This window comes from Gadus morhua, chromosome 8, assembly GCF_902167405.1.
Source record: "Gadus morhua chromosome 8, gadMor3.0, whole genome shotgun sequence".
In the NCBI taxonomy this organism is placed as follows: domain Eukaryota; kingdom Metazoa; phylum Chordata; class Actinopteri; order Gadiformes; family Gadidae; genus Gadus; species Gadus morhua.
Genome location: NC_044055.1, coordinates 25,341,350 through 25,357,953, shown reverse-complemented (window position 1 = coordinate 25,357,953; position 16,604 = coordinate 25,341,350). Strand labels below are relative to the sequence as shown.

General features: G+C 42.7%; 1 protein-coding gene across 3 annotated transcripts in view; it reads right to left on the bottom strand.

The window, feature by feature from the left end:
- ythdc2 (YTH domain containing 2) overlaps positions 1-12,415 on the bottom strand; it is a 166,435-nt gene extending 154,020 nt beyond the window's left edge. For 2 of the 3 annotated variants that reach the window (XM_030364496.1, XM_030364498.1), the window contains exons 1-2: positions 12,333-12,415; positions 12,124-12,203 (exon numbers count right to left, since the gene is read on the bottom strand). The gene's annotated coding sequence lies outside the window, so the exon portion shown is untranslated. The remainder of the gene's footprint in view (positions 1-12,123; positions 12,204-12,332) is intronic. The other variant, XM_030364497.1, reaches the window with a different exon arrangement.
- Positions 12,416-16,604: the final 4,189 nt, after the last annotated feature.

The following is a 16,604-nucleotide window of genomic DNA, read 5'->3' as shown; positions in this document are numbered from 1 at the left end:
TGCGCAGTGTTCTTGTTCACCTGAATTCTGACATGAACAAAGGTGTTGTCATGGCAAGAGCAATGTGGGGATGGCTGCACACATACAAGGCAATCGCAACCCTGTATCTTTTGTGTGATATCCTACCGCACCTATCTGCCCTCAGCAAATGCTTTCAACAGAAGAGCCTGGACCTGACCGAAATCCAACGTGCAGTCGAGGCCAAGAAGCAGGTTGTGAGGGAGGCCAGAGATGCGCCGCTGGTAGGAGGCAGGCTGGATGAGCTGGACCAGGACCTAGGTCCTGAGGGGAGACTGTACGTTCTCGACATCATGGATTCCGTTCAGCAGAGGCAACAGTTCTCCCAAGTCCGTAGGGAATTCATTGACAATGTGATCGAAAACATGGAAGGACGATTCCCCCAAATGGACCTGTTAAGCGCATTCAGTGCTCTAGATCCGGCACGCTTGCCTACGAACTTGACAGGTGAGTATGGGTGGCAGAACATCACCACCCTGTCAGAGTTTTACTCTGAGGGGCCCTTCCCAATCAACCGGCAGGAACTTCGGGATGAGTGGATTGGGTTCAGGCAACAGCTTGCAGGCTACAGAGGCCAAACACCCAAAGTGATGTGCCAGCTAGTGTCCTCCAACGTCACCCTGTCCTGCCAGTACCCTAACATCAAGGTACTGTACAACAGGATGGTGGTGATACCTGCTCACACTGCAGACTGTGAGCGGGCATTCTCTGCCTTGAAACGAGTCAAGACCAGGCTGCGGTCTACACTAACAGCTAAGAACCTCAACCACCTGCTGATGGTGCGGATCGAGGGACCAGACATAAGCCAATTCATCTTTGACCAAGCAGTGGAGCGTTGGGGGGGGCTGAGGAATAGAAAAATACTAATTTAAATAATAAAGATAAAGTTCTTCCAGCAGGTTCCCGAAGTACGTGTTTTTTTTTCTATATACATTACTGTATGTAATGTTCTGCATCTATGGTAACTTAGCCATTTTGAGTAATTTGGCCTTACTATACGAGTCAACATACTGGTCCTTCACAAGCCTCAGAATGATCCATTTCTACCTCAAATTTTCAAAAGCTCCGCACCGTCAACACCGGTAATACCGGTGTTGACACGAGCGTATTACTCGGTGTGAAAATGTCCACACCGCGGCAACCCTAGTCCTAGGGATTATTAATATCGAGCGTGCGTAAACGTCTGTGAGAAGGAGAAAGATTTCACCCGCTACATGTGTTTGAACAATACGCAAACTATCGACTCGTTATTCCAACCTGCGGCTTGTGTGCCAGTGCCAGAGTCCTGCGCGGGTCTTATTTTGCAAACCCGCAACCGCCCGTACCCGCAATACTTAAAACCGCATTTGACCCGTGTTTTAACGGTAGCGCGAATTACATTCCGACCCGACCAGTTATTAATTGATATCGACGCCCGACCCGCACCCAAAGGAAAATTAGAACCATTAGATGGAACGCCGGGGAATTACACTATGTGGTGTTTGGCCTGGTGCTTTAGATTGCTGTGCAAAAAAAGCACATCATCCACTGGTGACGGTTTTAGTGGACTCCTCCGCTCCTGCAAAACATATCCAGCACCGGAGAAGTCTTGCTTGCAATCGCAAAATCCGCGTCCGACCTGCGCTGTTCAGGTGACCGGCGTCCAACCTGCACCCGACACATTATTTTTAACCCGTTTTATCCAAATTGTGCGGGTCAGCCGTCAGGTACCCGTACCCGGTCAGGACTTCATGTGCCATAAAGGGAGGCGCCTGCTAATGCATTCTCAATGGAGAGGTGAGCGGACAGAGAGGAGGCGCAGCGTCCTGCGGCACAACAAGCGAGCGAACTCCCATGAAACTGTCGCTTCCGTGTAGGGGTGGGCGATATATCGAGTATACTCGATGTATCGCGGCTTGTTCTACATGAGATGTAGTAAATGACTATATCGTGAACATCGAGTGTATGTTACGTCAGTTTCTAAGCCGCCGCGGCCGAGTGTGACTTGCTTTAGCGCAGCGCTTTCCCGCTCAGACAGAAAAAAAGTCAAACACTCGCTCAACTTACGTCACATACACGCGCCCACGAGGAGACGAGAGCACGAAAGAAGTGAAGAGAGTTTAGTGAGTTTAAACGTTAGCCCTACGCGTTGAATTCAGAAACGGCAATGGAAGATGGAGGCGCCGAGGCGGACGAACTGGTTCCAAAAAAGAACAGCACTGGATCCATCGTCTGGCGGTGGTTTGGTTACCGCAAGGAAGATGTTGCACAAACAACAGTTATCTGCAAAATATGCAGCAAACCCGTTGCCACAAAAGGTAGTAGTACCACAAATTTGTTCCACCATTTGAAAATTCACCCACTACAAAATGAAGAGTGCCTGAAACTCTGCATGTCCACATCTCCCGGTCCCACAAACGCCAAAGCAATCAGCCCAGACGCAAATGACTCTGGCTTCTTCGTTTTCCAACTCAATCCCATATGACAGAAAAAGTCCAATATGGAGAGAAATCACGGCCGCGGTAGCTAACTACATCGCCAAAGACATGGCCCCAGTGAGTGTGGTAGAAAAGCCCGGATTTCAAAAACTTGTAAAGACGCTTGACTCAAAGTATCACTTGCCTGGTCGCAAATATTTTGCGGAGAAAGCTCTGCCAGAGTTAATAATAAAATGAGAGAAAAGTGAGAGAAAGGTGGCCCACCAGCTAACAAATGTGACCCACTTCTCTACAACTACGGATTTGTGGTCTAGCAGAACCTGTGAGCCATATCTCAGTTTAACTGTACATTACATCGACAACTGGGAGTTGAAGGGTTCATGCCTCCAAACATGCTTTTTCCCGGATGATCACACAGGCGAGATCATCGCGCAAGGATTACAAGATGCTCTCATGTCATGGAACTTAACAGAAGCTCGTCAAGTGTGTATCACCACTGATAATGGCAGTAACATCGTCAAAGCTGTGAGCCTCAATAAGTGGAAAAGACTGCAATGTTTTGGCCATCGGCTGCACCTCGCGATTGGTGAGTTTTTGTCTCCTTTTTTTAATTATTATCAGCAGCGTTATAACGGCCTGCTGGTAAACATAACACTAAGTGAATACTTCATATGTGCATCATGTGTATTAAATATGTAAGGGATAATGTATAGAACGCCGGTCATTATCGAGAAAATAAGCCCCGACAGGGCGAACAGGACACCTACACGCAGCGGAGGTGTCTTGCTTCGCAATGAAGGGGCTTATTTTACGATAACCGGCAAAGTTCTATACATTATCCCGCTTATTACATGGCTACTTCTCAAAACGAAACAATTTATTTACAATGTGTTTGTTACCAGCATTCATAGTGTTGATCAGCAGAGAAATAGTCCGGCCAAGACGTTGACGTCGTCGCTTAGCAACCGACAGCGCCTGGGTTGATACATATCCCGCTTATTACATTGACAAGTTACCGGACTACGTGCGGAGTGATACCAAAGGCAAAAACTCATTTTGTTTACCTTGACAGCGGTCATTATTCATCCGTTGCCAATGAATTAACAAAAAATTAATTCACCGCCGGAAGTTGTGAAGTGCCCATGCAAGTGAACGGAACGTTGAAAAGACCTGTGTAATAAATATATTTAATACACATCATGCACACACACTTTTACAGTGTTATGTTTACCAATAGGATGTTATAACATTACTAAATTATTATTATTTTCTCACAGGAGAGTGTAATATATATATATCTATCTATCTATCTATATATATATATATCAGTGGCGGCTGGTGGTTTTTAAAGTGAGGGAGGAAGGACTGCGCGCTTGGTTGCCATTGGCCTGCTTGCACTGTGGTGTATGGTGGCATAAGAATGAGACTCAAGTTGTTTCAGGGTGTTTTGGTGAACTACAAAATAGCAGGGAGGGAGTTATGTGAATAAAATGTATACAAAGCCACCAGGGGCAACACCGTAATTTGAGAAGGAAAGGATGCAAAGCATATTAGTCAAATCAGGCCTACTATTGATTTGTAAAAGTAAATAAAAAAATCTGGGCCTATCATTGGGCCTATTTTTGCCCTCACTGACTGAGGTTATTTAGCTATGTTTATTTTCAGTTACAATTGTTTTAAGAAAAGACTCAAGAACCAAAGTGATGCCATTTAAAATGCATCATGCTCTGAATCATTCACTAACACCCTTTCCACAATATCAAACAGAGCGGTCAGAGTAACAAACTAGTAAAAGAACAAGAACATTATTTCAAAACTATTTACATGGGCTGTAAGCCTAACTATTCAGATTGAGGGACTTCATTTATAGATCAGGTCAATCCTCCTTGCTGTTTGCGTTGCGAAGACAACATCAGTGAAACCATGAACAGCCCACGTTGGAGATTTGCTATTATTCATAAGCAAACAAGGCCAGCAATAAAGTTGATTGCTTGTAACGCTACCAGTAAGCCATGCATACCTAGCAAACCATGTAGCACTCACAACACTGACGTTGCCATTACTTCTGGTGACCTTGATTTTGGGAAGTGGTCTACCTCTTTCTTTGGTCGCTAACTTAGCACTGTAACTGAATGAATGGAATGATTTTTGTAATAAGACGTTAACAATGTCCTCCGTTTCCAATGTTTCCATTGTTCATTTAGGATCTCGCTATCGCAGATTTCACTTGCTCTGCGTCTCGACTGAGCACCGCGGCAATGCAGACCGGGTTTGTTATCGATAGCGGTGCCAGATTGGGCAGATTTCCCGCCCAAAGATAATTGTCCCAGCCCAACATGGTTAAAAGTAGCCCAATTGGGTGGGAAATCTGACCAATCTGGCAACACTGCTCAATGTCCAGGGATCCTTCTTATTGGTTCATAGCGCAGACGGATAGATTTTTGCGCGAATCAGACCCCTTAAGGTCCCACCCACTCAGGAGGATTTTCCTCCTCTCTCCCATTGAAACCCATGTTATCTACCGGCCGCCAGTACTTTCGGGGAAATTAATGGGAGTCAACGGAGGCGGAGGGAGGACGTTCCTCCCTGAAGTATTTGTCAATAGGCGATAGGGGGTGCTAATGTCCCTTTACCCAGGGAAACGAACATTATATATTCAAAGGCAATAAAGTAGTCATATTTAAGGGCATTAATTCATTACAATAGTCTGGGCAATCTACATTTTTTATTCTCAACAATGTTAGGGAGGATATTCCTCCCTCTCCTCAATGGAGAAGCCTCCACACACACAGAGAGAGAGAGAGAGAGAGAGAGAGAGAGAGAGAGAGAGAGAGAGAGAGAGAGAGAGAGAGAGAGAGAGAGAGAGAGAGAGAGAGAGAGAGAGAGAGAGAGAGAGAGAGAGAGAGAGAGAGAGAGAGAGAGAGAGAGAGAGAGAGAGAGATTTTTTTTTTTTTTTTGGCTAAATTGGATTTTAGACAGATTTGTAGAAAACACAGTACTGTGCAAAAGTCTTAGGCAACCAAGAGTTTTTATATAAATTGTCTTAGATGTCAATTCATTAGTGCATCAGTAGACTACTCTTAGTACATTTTTGGATATTTAGAAACTTCTAATTTAATTATTTTTGAAAGCATCTTCATTCACTTGTTTTTTTACAATTAAATGTAGACCTTTGCACAGTGCTGTATTTAAAAAATAATTGGCAAAATTATTTTTGGCATCTTGTTCTGACCTGGCAAGACCTGGAAGTCCTCGAGTCAGTGCACAAGGCTCTAAAACCCCTCCTGGATTTCACCGATGCTTTATCGGGTGAGGGCTACGTCACAGTGTCCTATGTAAAGCCTGTGCTTCATCTCTTCCACTCCAGCCTCTTGGCAATTCAGGGAGGATGACACAGCACTGACCCAGTCTATCAAAGTCTCCATCCTGGATTACCTGAGGGAGAAATTTGATGACCCTGCCACCAACGACCTGCTGGACATGGCTGGCTTAGTGGATCCCAGGTTCAAAACAAGATACGTAGCAGAAGACAAGATGGAGGAAATCAAGTGCAGAGCCATATCAGAGATGGAGGCGATGCTGTCTGAGTCTGACCATGGCACAGCTGAGTCGTCTGCTTCACAGCCTCATCAAGCGCCAGCAGAGCCACCAAAAAAGAAAACCCTCGGAAGCTTCTTCAAAAGGGCAACAACATCCTTTGCCACATCATCACAGAGAGAGCGGATTGAAACAGAGTTGTCTGCCTACTTGCAGTCTGTCGATGCCGACAGTGAATCAGATCCCCTGCAGTGGTGGAAGACCCATGAGGAAATGTTTCCAAACCTGAAAAATGTGGCGAAAAAGTATCTGTGTGTGCCCGCCACCAGTTCCCCATGGGAACGATTATTTAGTACCAGTGGGAATATAGTTACATGCCACCGGGCAGCTCTCAAGCCAGACGCCGTTGATAGGCTTGTGTTTTTGGCACAAAACCTCTAGATAACCTGTTGGTACTGACTGGTTGTCACAAACACACAGAACACAATCATTGTAGTTTGCTGTTTTTGACCAGATCTGTTGTTTGACATCATGCACAAAAAGTGCATTTTAACTTATGTTGATTTGAAAAGTGCACTTTAATTTAAAATGTCTAGTGACAAGCACAAAGAGTGCACTTTAATTTATGTTTTGAAATGTAATGGGGTTTCTGCACTTTTTCCATTGAGCTCTGTTTTTGTTACGGGTCATTGAGCTTGAACTCTATAGAAATAGGCTACAGTGTAGGCTAGGGCTGGGCGATATGGACAAAATCTTATATCGCGATATGAGTAATTTTATATCACGATATGGATATATATCACGATATGGTATTTTTGAAGTAAATTAAAATAATAAATGGCTTAAAATAACCATACTTCACATTTGATCAGTTTTTTCTTTTATTTTGAACTTGAATTTCCATGCTTACAAAGGAGTAAGTAGCGAACAATCTGTCATCAACTGCAGTGTCATATAGTGCAAACATCTTGTAAACATTGAACTGTTTTTTCAATACAAATAACATTTTTGTTTAAAAGGTGTGCTTCACACCTGCCTGGCTGTCAGTCAGTGCAGTGTAATATAAAATAAAAATCACAGCATCACCCAAATATTTTAAATACTAATTATACACTTATAAAATAAAGTTATGTGCTGTGCAAATAGCTGGTGGTAAAAATAGAACTGTTTCTTCAATACAAATGAGATTTTTTTTCAAGTTAACAGGTGAGTCTCACACCTGCCTTGCTTCAGTCAGTGCAGTGCAATATAATGTTTTGTTTTTTGTTTTTTTTGTTTTTTCTCTCGGTATAAACGATATGGCCAAATCTCTCCCGGTAGACACTTTCATATCGTCCACGGTATGATATCGTCATATCGCCCAGCCCTAGTGTAGGCCTTCATCTACATGTGGCATTATTTATTTTCATTTACCAGCTGCTAAAAGCTTATGTGCATTTTGCAATTGCCTTGAATAAAAACTGTTTTGTTGAATTTAACTTCGTTGTGATTTACCCCTTTTGCACACAAGTTTAAAATTGTTCTAATAGAAACCTCTAATGAATACAGTATAAATAAGAATGGCTTAATGCAGACATATGTTGCAGGGACTACTAGAATCATCATACTGGTGTGACTATGCATCAAAGGGTTAAATCAAGCATTTTTAAGTGCTTTAGATGAAATGTCAAAATATCGAGATATATATAGTGTATCGCGATATAGCAAAAAAATATCGCGATATCATTTAGAGGCCATATCGCCCAGCCCTACTTCCGTGCTCCTCGAACGCATGCGCGCACACGTGGAAACAGTTGGTATAGATGAGAATCACAATAAAATGTGACACTGAATTTGAAACCGCACATTGTAATTTCTGCATCCATTATTAAAATATTTATGAGTAATACAGTGAAAAAAATTGAAAAACACATTGCCATGTTGATTTACTGGTTGTGCCCCTACAATTTTCAGGTAGGGGCCACAGTGATCCTAGTGAAAAAAGTTAATCTGGAGCCCTTACTAGGTAGCACGATTTGATATAGGTAGCCTTATGGTGTGTTCCTGAATCATCGGACGCCAGCCTTCCGAGTTGCATTTTTGACATAATTGGTCTCGGATTATTATAGCATTCCCGTTTGACTTTGTGATTGTGTCATGAAATTGGCTAGTCGTTGTTTATTGTTAGCTACATTAGCCTCTTTAGTAAACCAGCCCGAAAACAATCAACACAACTTCAGATTGTATTGCAGGCACAGCAAGACTTGGTGAAAAAATTGGTGACCGGAATAAAGTAGCAATGTATTCAAGTTTGTAAGAGCATTAAAGACATAAAGTGACCCACGTGGTACAATAGCAAAGAAAATAAATCTCTTTGCAGCCATTTTTGTTGAGGGCGTCATCACTGCTCTTGGGCTACTCTCAGAATTCCGAGAGATTAAGACAAAAAGGGGACGTGCCTCCGAGAAATGCCGCAAGAAAGCTGGGAGATTACCGACTTCTGACTAGGAAGGCTGGCGTCCCGAGGATTCAGGAACACACCATAACTTGGCAGAATACCCGTTCAACCCGAGGACTGGTTGCGTGTGCTAGTGTTTGCCACCACAAATGTCGTTGTCGGCTGTCGGCTATGAGCACATATGGTACTAGTGCAGCGGTTCTCAAAGTGTGAGGCGTGCCCCACCGATGGGGAATAGACGCGCGACAGGTGGGGCGCGACAAACAGGAGAAAATTTCACTAGCCTCGTTTACATTGAAATTTCTGATCCCATTCAATTTCTAATTGGAATAGATCTATTCCTGTCATGCAATCCAAATGTATTGTATTTATGGCATTTACAAAAGTGGTAAGCATGCGTTTGTATGTCTCTCGCGCACAATGCTTGCACACCGCCGCGCGGCAACCGCCCTTTAACCGCCTCGCTACCGGAGGGTTCAGGGCGGCGGTGTGAAGGGCCAGGCGTTTTCAAAGCGGCTGCTGCTGCTTCTGCTGCCGCCGAAAGTTTCAACACGGGGAAAGCTGAGCGGTAGGGCTGTGCCGGTACGCCGGTCCTTATCAGAAAATAAGCCCCAACAGGGCGAACCGGACCCCGACGTGAAGCAGAGGTGTCTTGCTTCGCCCTGAAGGGTGACGTTCTATACATTATCCATCTTATTACACGGCTCCTTGCCAAAATGAAACAATATCTTCGCACAGTGTGTCTTTCAAAATGACCGTGTTGATCCGCAGAGAAATAGTCTGCCATAGACGTTGACTAGCAACTGGACACGCTGGGGCTGATAAGTGACCGCACCCACCCCAAACCAATCGGAATAAGTGTATGTAGATTATAGCAGACTACACCATAGATATACAGGTGCTGGTCATATTATTAGAATATCATGAAAAAGTTGATTTATTTCATTAATTCCATTTAGAAAGTCAAACCTGTAGAATGTATACATTCATTCCAAACAGACTGATACATTATCAGTGTTTTTTGCCAAAAAGAAGATGATTATAGCTGACAACCAATGAAAACCCTAAATTCAACATCTCAGAAAATTAGAATAAGGTGAAAAGGTCAGATATTGAAGACAGCTGGTGCCACACTCTAATTAGCTAACTAACTCAAAACACCTGGAAAAGCCTTTAAATGGTCTCTCGTTTTGATTCTGTATGACACACAATCATGGGGAAGACTGCTGACTTGACAACTGTCCAAAAGATGACCATTGATACTTTAAAGAAGGAGGGCAAGACACAAAAGGTCATTGCCAAAGAGGTTGGATGTTCCCAGAGCTCTGTGTCCAAGCACATTAATAGAGAGGCGAAGGGAAGAAAAAGATGTGGTAGAAAAGAGTGTACAAGCAAGAGGGATAAACGCGCCCTGGAGAGGATTGTCAAACAAAACCGATTCAAAAATGTGGGGGAGATCCACAAAGAGTGGACTGTAGCTGGAGTCAGTGCTTCAAGAAGCACCACACACCGACGTATGCAAGATATGGGCTTCAGCTGTCGCATTCCTCGTGTAAAGCCACTCTTGAATAAGAGACAACGTCAAAAGCGTCTCGCCTGGGCTCAAGACAAAATGGACTGGACTGCTGCTGAGTGGTCCAAAGTTATGTTTTCAGATGAAAGTAAATTTTGTATCTCCTTTGGAAATCAAGGTCCCAGAGTCTTGAGGAAGACAGGAGAGGCACAGAATCCACGTTGCCTGAAGTCCAGTGTAAAATTTCCACAGTCAGTAATGGTCTGGGGTGCCATGTCATCTGCTGCTGTTGGTCCACTGTGTTTCCTGAGGTCCAGGGTCAATGCAGCAGTCTACCAGGAAGTTTTAGAACACTTTATGCTGCCTGCCGCGGACCAACTTTATGGAGGTGACGATTTCATTTTCCAACATGACTTGGCACCTGCACACAGTGCCAAATCTACCAGTACCTGGTTTAAGGACCATGGTATCCCTCTTCTTGATTGGCCTGCAAACTCACCTGACCTTAACCCCATAGAAAACCTATGGGGTATTGTGAAGCGGAAGATGCGAGATGCCAGACCCAACAATGCTGAAGAGCTGAAGGCCACTATTAAAGCAACCTGGGCTCTCATAACACCTGAGGAGTGCAACAGACTGGTCGACTCCATGCCACGCCGTATTGCTGCAGCAATTCAGGCAAAAGGAGCTGCAACTAAGTATTGATTGCCATACATGCTGAAACTTTCCATGTTCATACTTTTCAGTTGGCCCACATTTCTAAAAAATCATTTTTTGTACTAGTCGTAACTAATATTCTAATTTTCTGAGATACTGAATTTGGGATTTTCAGTAATTGTCAGTACTAATCATCCAAATTAAAAGAAATAAACATTTCAAATATATCACTCTGTGTGTAATGAATTGATATAATATGTAAGTTTCACGTTCTGAATATAATTACTGAAATAAATCAACTTTTTCATGATATTCTAATAATTTGACCAGCACCTGTATATATTAACTAGATGCCTCGTCCGCGGTGCTGGCCAATGGAGTCGAACGTCACCACTGTCGGCCATCTTACCACAGTAAGCTGCTCACCAATAACATTGTGTTGGAAGTGATTCATGTACTTTTTAAATAACCATGACTTGCTCAATTTTCAACCATATTTCAAACGGTTTGGTTTGTTACAAACGTCAGAGATGTAGGTATGACAGTACATTCTTATAATTGTTAGGTTCTAAGAAAAATAGAATAATGTTCTAAAATAGGTACAAGCTTTCCCTAAACAAATATACATCAAGAAAGGCTGCATGTTGAAATCTCCACCCTGTACAGAGATGTATTTATGTAATTATAAATAAACATGTGTTTTCATATGAAATGAACATTAAACAGAACAGATAGGTGCAATAAATACACACATGCACAAGGTATTCATGTTATTTATGTTAAATCAATATATGGTCTACTAAAACTCAGAAAAAGCAAAAGTTTGTAAGAAACCAAACCGTTTGTAAATCCGTCAAGATGTCAGCGAGATAAGAGTAATTAGCGTTTGTGCAGATCAGTGATTTACGTCCGCTACAACAGATTCCACCAGAAAGCTTTACTGTGGTAAGATGGCGGCCTATGGTGACGTTCTAGACGCCGACGTAGGGCATCTAGTTAGCTATGGACTACACCACCTCTTCTATTCGGCATGGAATTCTATTCCGATCAGAGAATTATATTCCGATTGAGGCGTATATATGATCATTCATTTTTTCTGATGTTCTTCCACTTCTAATCGGATCAGATGTGTCCATGTAAATCTCTACATTGAACTTGCTGTTATTTGATGTTATTGAGTTAGAATTTAGATATAGCATATTTCATTAGCATTGTGTTGGGGCGATGGGGGCAGGTGGGGCTTGAAAATCACCCCTTGTCCAAAGTGTGGGATGACCGAAAAAGTTTGAGAACCACAGTACTAGTGCAAGTTGACCAACCATCCACAATACGCTCCGAACATAAACCACAAGCCGAGAAGAACCCGCTAATCTTCCTAGCCTCCTAGTCATCTCTTTTCGTTTGAATTCCTCAGGGCTCCTCTAGAGCTTGCGGACACCGCCCAAACAAAGAGCATGTTTGGTCTCAGTGTGGACTGTTAACATAGGTCCCAACAATTAATAATAAAACAATACTGGAACCACAGAATTGCTGGATGCACTCACCCACCCTGTTGCTGAGTTCGACGGCATGAAGTGGTTGAGTCGACGACGAGCCCAGGGAAAACTCCCGCGTCTATTACATCCTTCAAAATAAAATAAACTGTATTAAAATACCAAGATGAATTACAATAAAATACTTCATATCTTTACTTAAATAGATTGCCCTGCATATATTTAGTTTATGTTTCAACAATAATATATTTTTAACTCACGCTAAGCGATCGCAGGACAACAGTATAGGCCTATGTCACGCTCACGCAACAATTGAAAACCGGAAGAAGCTCGCCGAGCAGGGTAACGGCTATAGAGTGGCGAAGTCACGCCCTTTCCGGTGGAGCTCATGGGACCTATGAGATCGAAAAATATGAATGGGTATCAATCGATAGAAAATAATTATCTTCTGATCCCAGTCTTTATATGCCCTGGATTACACATATGTTGTTTGTGGATTTAAATTATAATTTTTCATGCAAAGAAAACTAAAAATGTTCGTGAAAAAGTTTGATAATTTTAGGTTTTATGTGAGCCCGCTTTGTGAACTACAGCTCTTCGCTGCTCTCGACGCATATGATATACGTCACACCACCCGCACTTGGAACTCGGCACAGAGATGGCGATCTCTCTGCTCCACTTCACCACTTTTTTTCAAGGCGATAAAAGGCCCCATTGTACCGATCTTGGTTGTAGTTCCATCAGACATCCACTGGGTGTGATCGCGGGCGAGTCCAGAATGAATGGGAGTCTATGGGGCTAGACGGCTAAATATGTCTCTTTCACCTGCTTTTCGTTGAAATATTGCACATTTTATTGTAGATTCCGCAAGTTCAATATGGATTATAGATCAAAAGTCGAATGAATGAGTACTTATGTCCTTTCGATTTCTTACAGTTTGGGCCGTTGTTGGCCGTACACGCTAGCATTCTGCTAATGAATGCTGATTGGTCAGGAACGGACTTGCGACTGATTACGACCAGAGACTCCTCTTGACGGCATCTGAAGCTGAAGCACGATCAGAAACATTCCGTCGAAGTTAATTTTTTGTGTACTGTATTTATATTTTCCTGCAGGCCCTTTTATTTTTTATATAGCCTAGTTATGTATGGCCAAAGTCATCATCATCTCATTTTCGTCCGCTTATCCGGGGTCGGGTCGCGGGGGGAGCAGCTCAAGCAGGGGGCCCCAGACTTCCCTTTCCCGGGCCACATTGACCAGCTCTGACGGGGGGATCCCGAGGCGTTCCCAGGCCAGTGTTGAGATATAATCTCTCCACCTAGTCCTGGGTCTTCCCCGAGGTCTCCTCCCCACTGGACGTGCCTGAAACTTCTCCCAAGGAAGGCGCCCAGTGGGCATCCTTGCCAGATGCCCGAACCACCTCAGCTGACTCCTTTCTAAATAAAGGAGCAGCGGCTCTAATCCGAGTTCCTCACGGATGGCTGAGCTTCTCACCCTATCCCTAAGGGAGATGCCAGCCACCCTTCTGAGAAAACTCATCTCCGCCGCTTGTACCCGCGATCTCGTCCTTTCGGGCATCACCCAGCCCTCATGACCATAGGTGAGGATAGGAACGAAGATCGACCGGTAGATCGAGAGCTTTGCCTTGCGGCTCAGCTCTCTTTTAGTTACATAGGTGCGGTAAAGCGAACGCAATACCGCCCCCGCTGCTCCGATTCTCCGGCCAATCTCACGCTCCATAGTTCCCTCACTCTCGAACAAGACCCTGAGCTACTTGAACTCCTTCACTTGGGCTAGGACTCATTTCCTACCCGGAGTAAGCAATCCACCGGTTTCCTGCTAAGAGTCATGGCCTCAGATTTGGCGGTGCTGATCCTTATCCCAGCCGCTTCACACTCGGCCGCCAGCCGATCCAGTGATGTATGGCCAAAGTACATGGGCATAATGGAATTTCTTCCATTTCTTGTGTTCAATGTTCAATGTGTTATATACATGGTAGGTACGGTATGACCTCCTTAAATAATAAGTGTGTGTGTGTGTGTGTTTATATGCATATATATGTATATGTGTATATATATGTAGTGTGCTGTCTATGTGGACCTTCCTGTGTCTTGAATAAAGTTATAATAATAATAATAATAATAATACAGTCAATGTCCCGCTCAATATAATTTCATCTGTCATTGTCTATTTTTCGAAAATAAAGGTAGTTTAAAAAAGAAATGCCTCGTAAATGTGCAATGATAAACTGCTCTCACAGTGGAAACGGATTGTCCGTCTTTTCGTTTCCCAAGGACAGAAAAGGGTAACGTTCTTGCTTGCTCCTGTATGAATGGTCCTAGGCTACCTGAGGCTGCACCTGGTAGGGAAAGTTGCGCTGGAGCTGGGTAAAATCGCGAGTGTCGAGACTCAAGCACTTAACTTACCTTAACCGATTGTTCCATACAAATTGTTTGTTAACGATTTAACAACTTCAACATCTGCTATTACTCCAGTTCTTTTTTTGTAGGACTTACTTGGGCTAATGACCTTGCACGGAGCGAAAACCACTGGTCATTGATTGCTATGCATTCACTGATCTTTACAGATGGGTTTGTTTTAAGCCATTGAATATAATTGCTCTGCCCTGCAACACATTATAAGCTACGCATGTTTGTTAAACGAGAAATATGGTCTGGGTCACATTGAAACAGTAACAGTTGTATAACAGTAATTATCCAAACATTACACCAACATTGCAACAGGCAAGTTTATTCAAACATCACAATAACAAGAACACAATAAGAACAGTAACTAATAGTAAATAAAATAAAAAAAGATAAATTATTTAACAACACTAAACATACAGAACAGAGGCAGGGAAAAAAGGACAGAGGAAGAAGACTTCTCCGTTGTCACAGCATCAATGTCCAACTGTAGAGATCAAGAAAGGAAGAGGCATGAGGAGGAGCACAACAGAACACTGCTCTCTAGGAAATTGTTTACTGATGTAAACTTAGTGGATGCAGTCTTAAAATTATGATTCTAATCCAGGTTTCTATTTCAGGAGAAAGAAATGGCTCATAATCGTTACTAAAAAAAAAGCTTTATCCTCGGCACTAGTGAGGATTAAAAAAAAACACTCTGTAAGTTACATAACTATGTAAAACATTCGCGCATTTCTTTTTTTTACATTAGCTCACTAAAACTCGGTAACTAGTAAGCAAGAAAAAGCCTTACCTCCAACAGCTGGTATTATCGTTGCGGGAAGTGCTTCAGAAACTACCGTAAAGCAGTACCTCTGACAGTATGACAATGTGTGACGTCATCGTATTTTTTTAAGACCTTTTTAGAACAGATACGTGACCTTAAAAAATGCAATATTCAGCTGAGTTTATTATTTTAGCCCCACCTTTTGAACGCAACTTTCAAATTACTTGACAAAAAATTACATCGTGAGAAAAGTGGATTCTGAGGATAAAACCCCATAGGCTTCCATTCATTCTGGACTCGCCTACGAGCGCCCCGCGTGGACAGAGATTATTACTGCAACCATTCCAGAAAACCGGAACTAACCAGCGAGTGCCCATTCTCCTCATATTAGACATTCTCTGGTTTAACCAGAGAATGTCTAATATACTAACCAGCGAGTGCCCATTCTCCTCATATTAGAAATTCTCTGGTTCAACCAGAGAATGTCTAATATGAGGAGAATGGGCACTCGCTGGTTAGTTCCGGTTTTCTGGAATGGCTCGTAGGCGAGTCCAGAATGAATGGAAGCCTATGGGGTTTTATCCTCAGAATCCACTTTTCTCACAATGTAATTTTTTGTCAAGTAATTTGAAAGTGGCGTTCAAAAGGTGGGGCTAAAATAATAAACTCAGCTGAATATTGCATTTTTTAAGGTCACGTATCTGTTCTAAAAAGGTCTTAAAAAAATACGATGACGTCACACATTGTCATACTGTCAGAGGTACTGCTTTACGGCAGTTTCTGAAGCACTTCCCGCAACGATAATACCAGCTGTTGGAGGTAGGGCTTTTCTTGCTCGCTAGTTACCGAGTTTTAGTGAGCTAATGTAAAAAAAAGAAATGCGCGAATGTTTTACATATGTATGTAATTTACAGAGTGTTTTTTTTTAATCCTCACTAGTGCCGAGGATAAAGCTTTTTTTTTAGTAACGATTATGAGCCATTTTTTTCTCCTGAAATAGAAACCTGGATTACAATCATAATTTTAAGACTGCATCCACTAAATTTACATCAGTAAACAATTTCCTAGAGAGCAGTGTTCTGTTGTGCTCCTCCTCATGCCTCTTCCTTTCTTGATCTCTACAGTTGGAAATTGATGCTGTGACAACGGAGAAGTCTTCTTCCTCTGTCCTTTTTCCCTGCCTCTGTTCTGTATGTTTAGTGTTGTTAAATAATTTATCTTTTTTTATTTTATTTACTATTAGTTACTGTTCTTATTGTGTTCTTGTTATTGTGATGTTTGAATAAACTTGCCTGTTGCAATGTTGGTAATGTTTGGATAATTACTGTTATAAAACTGTT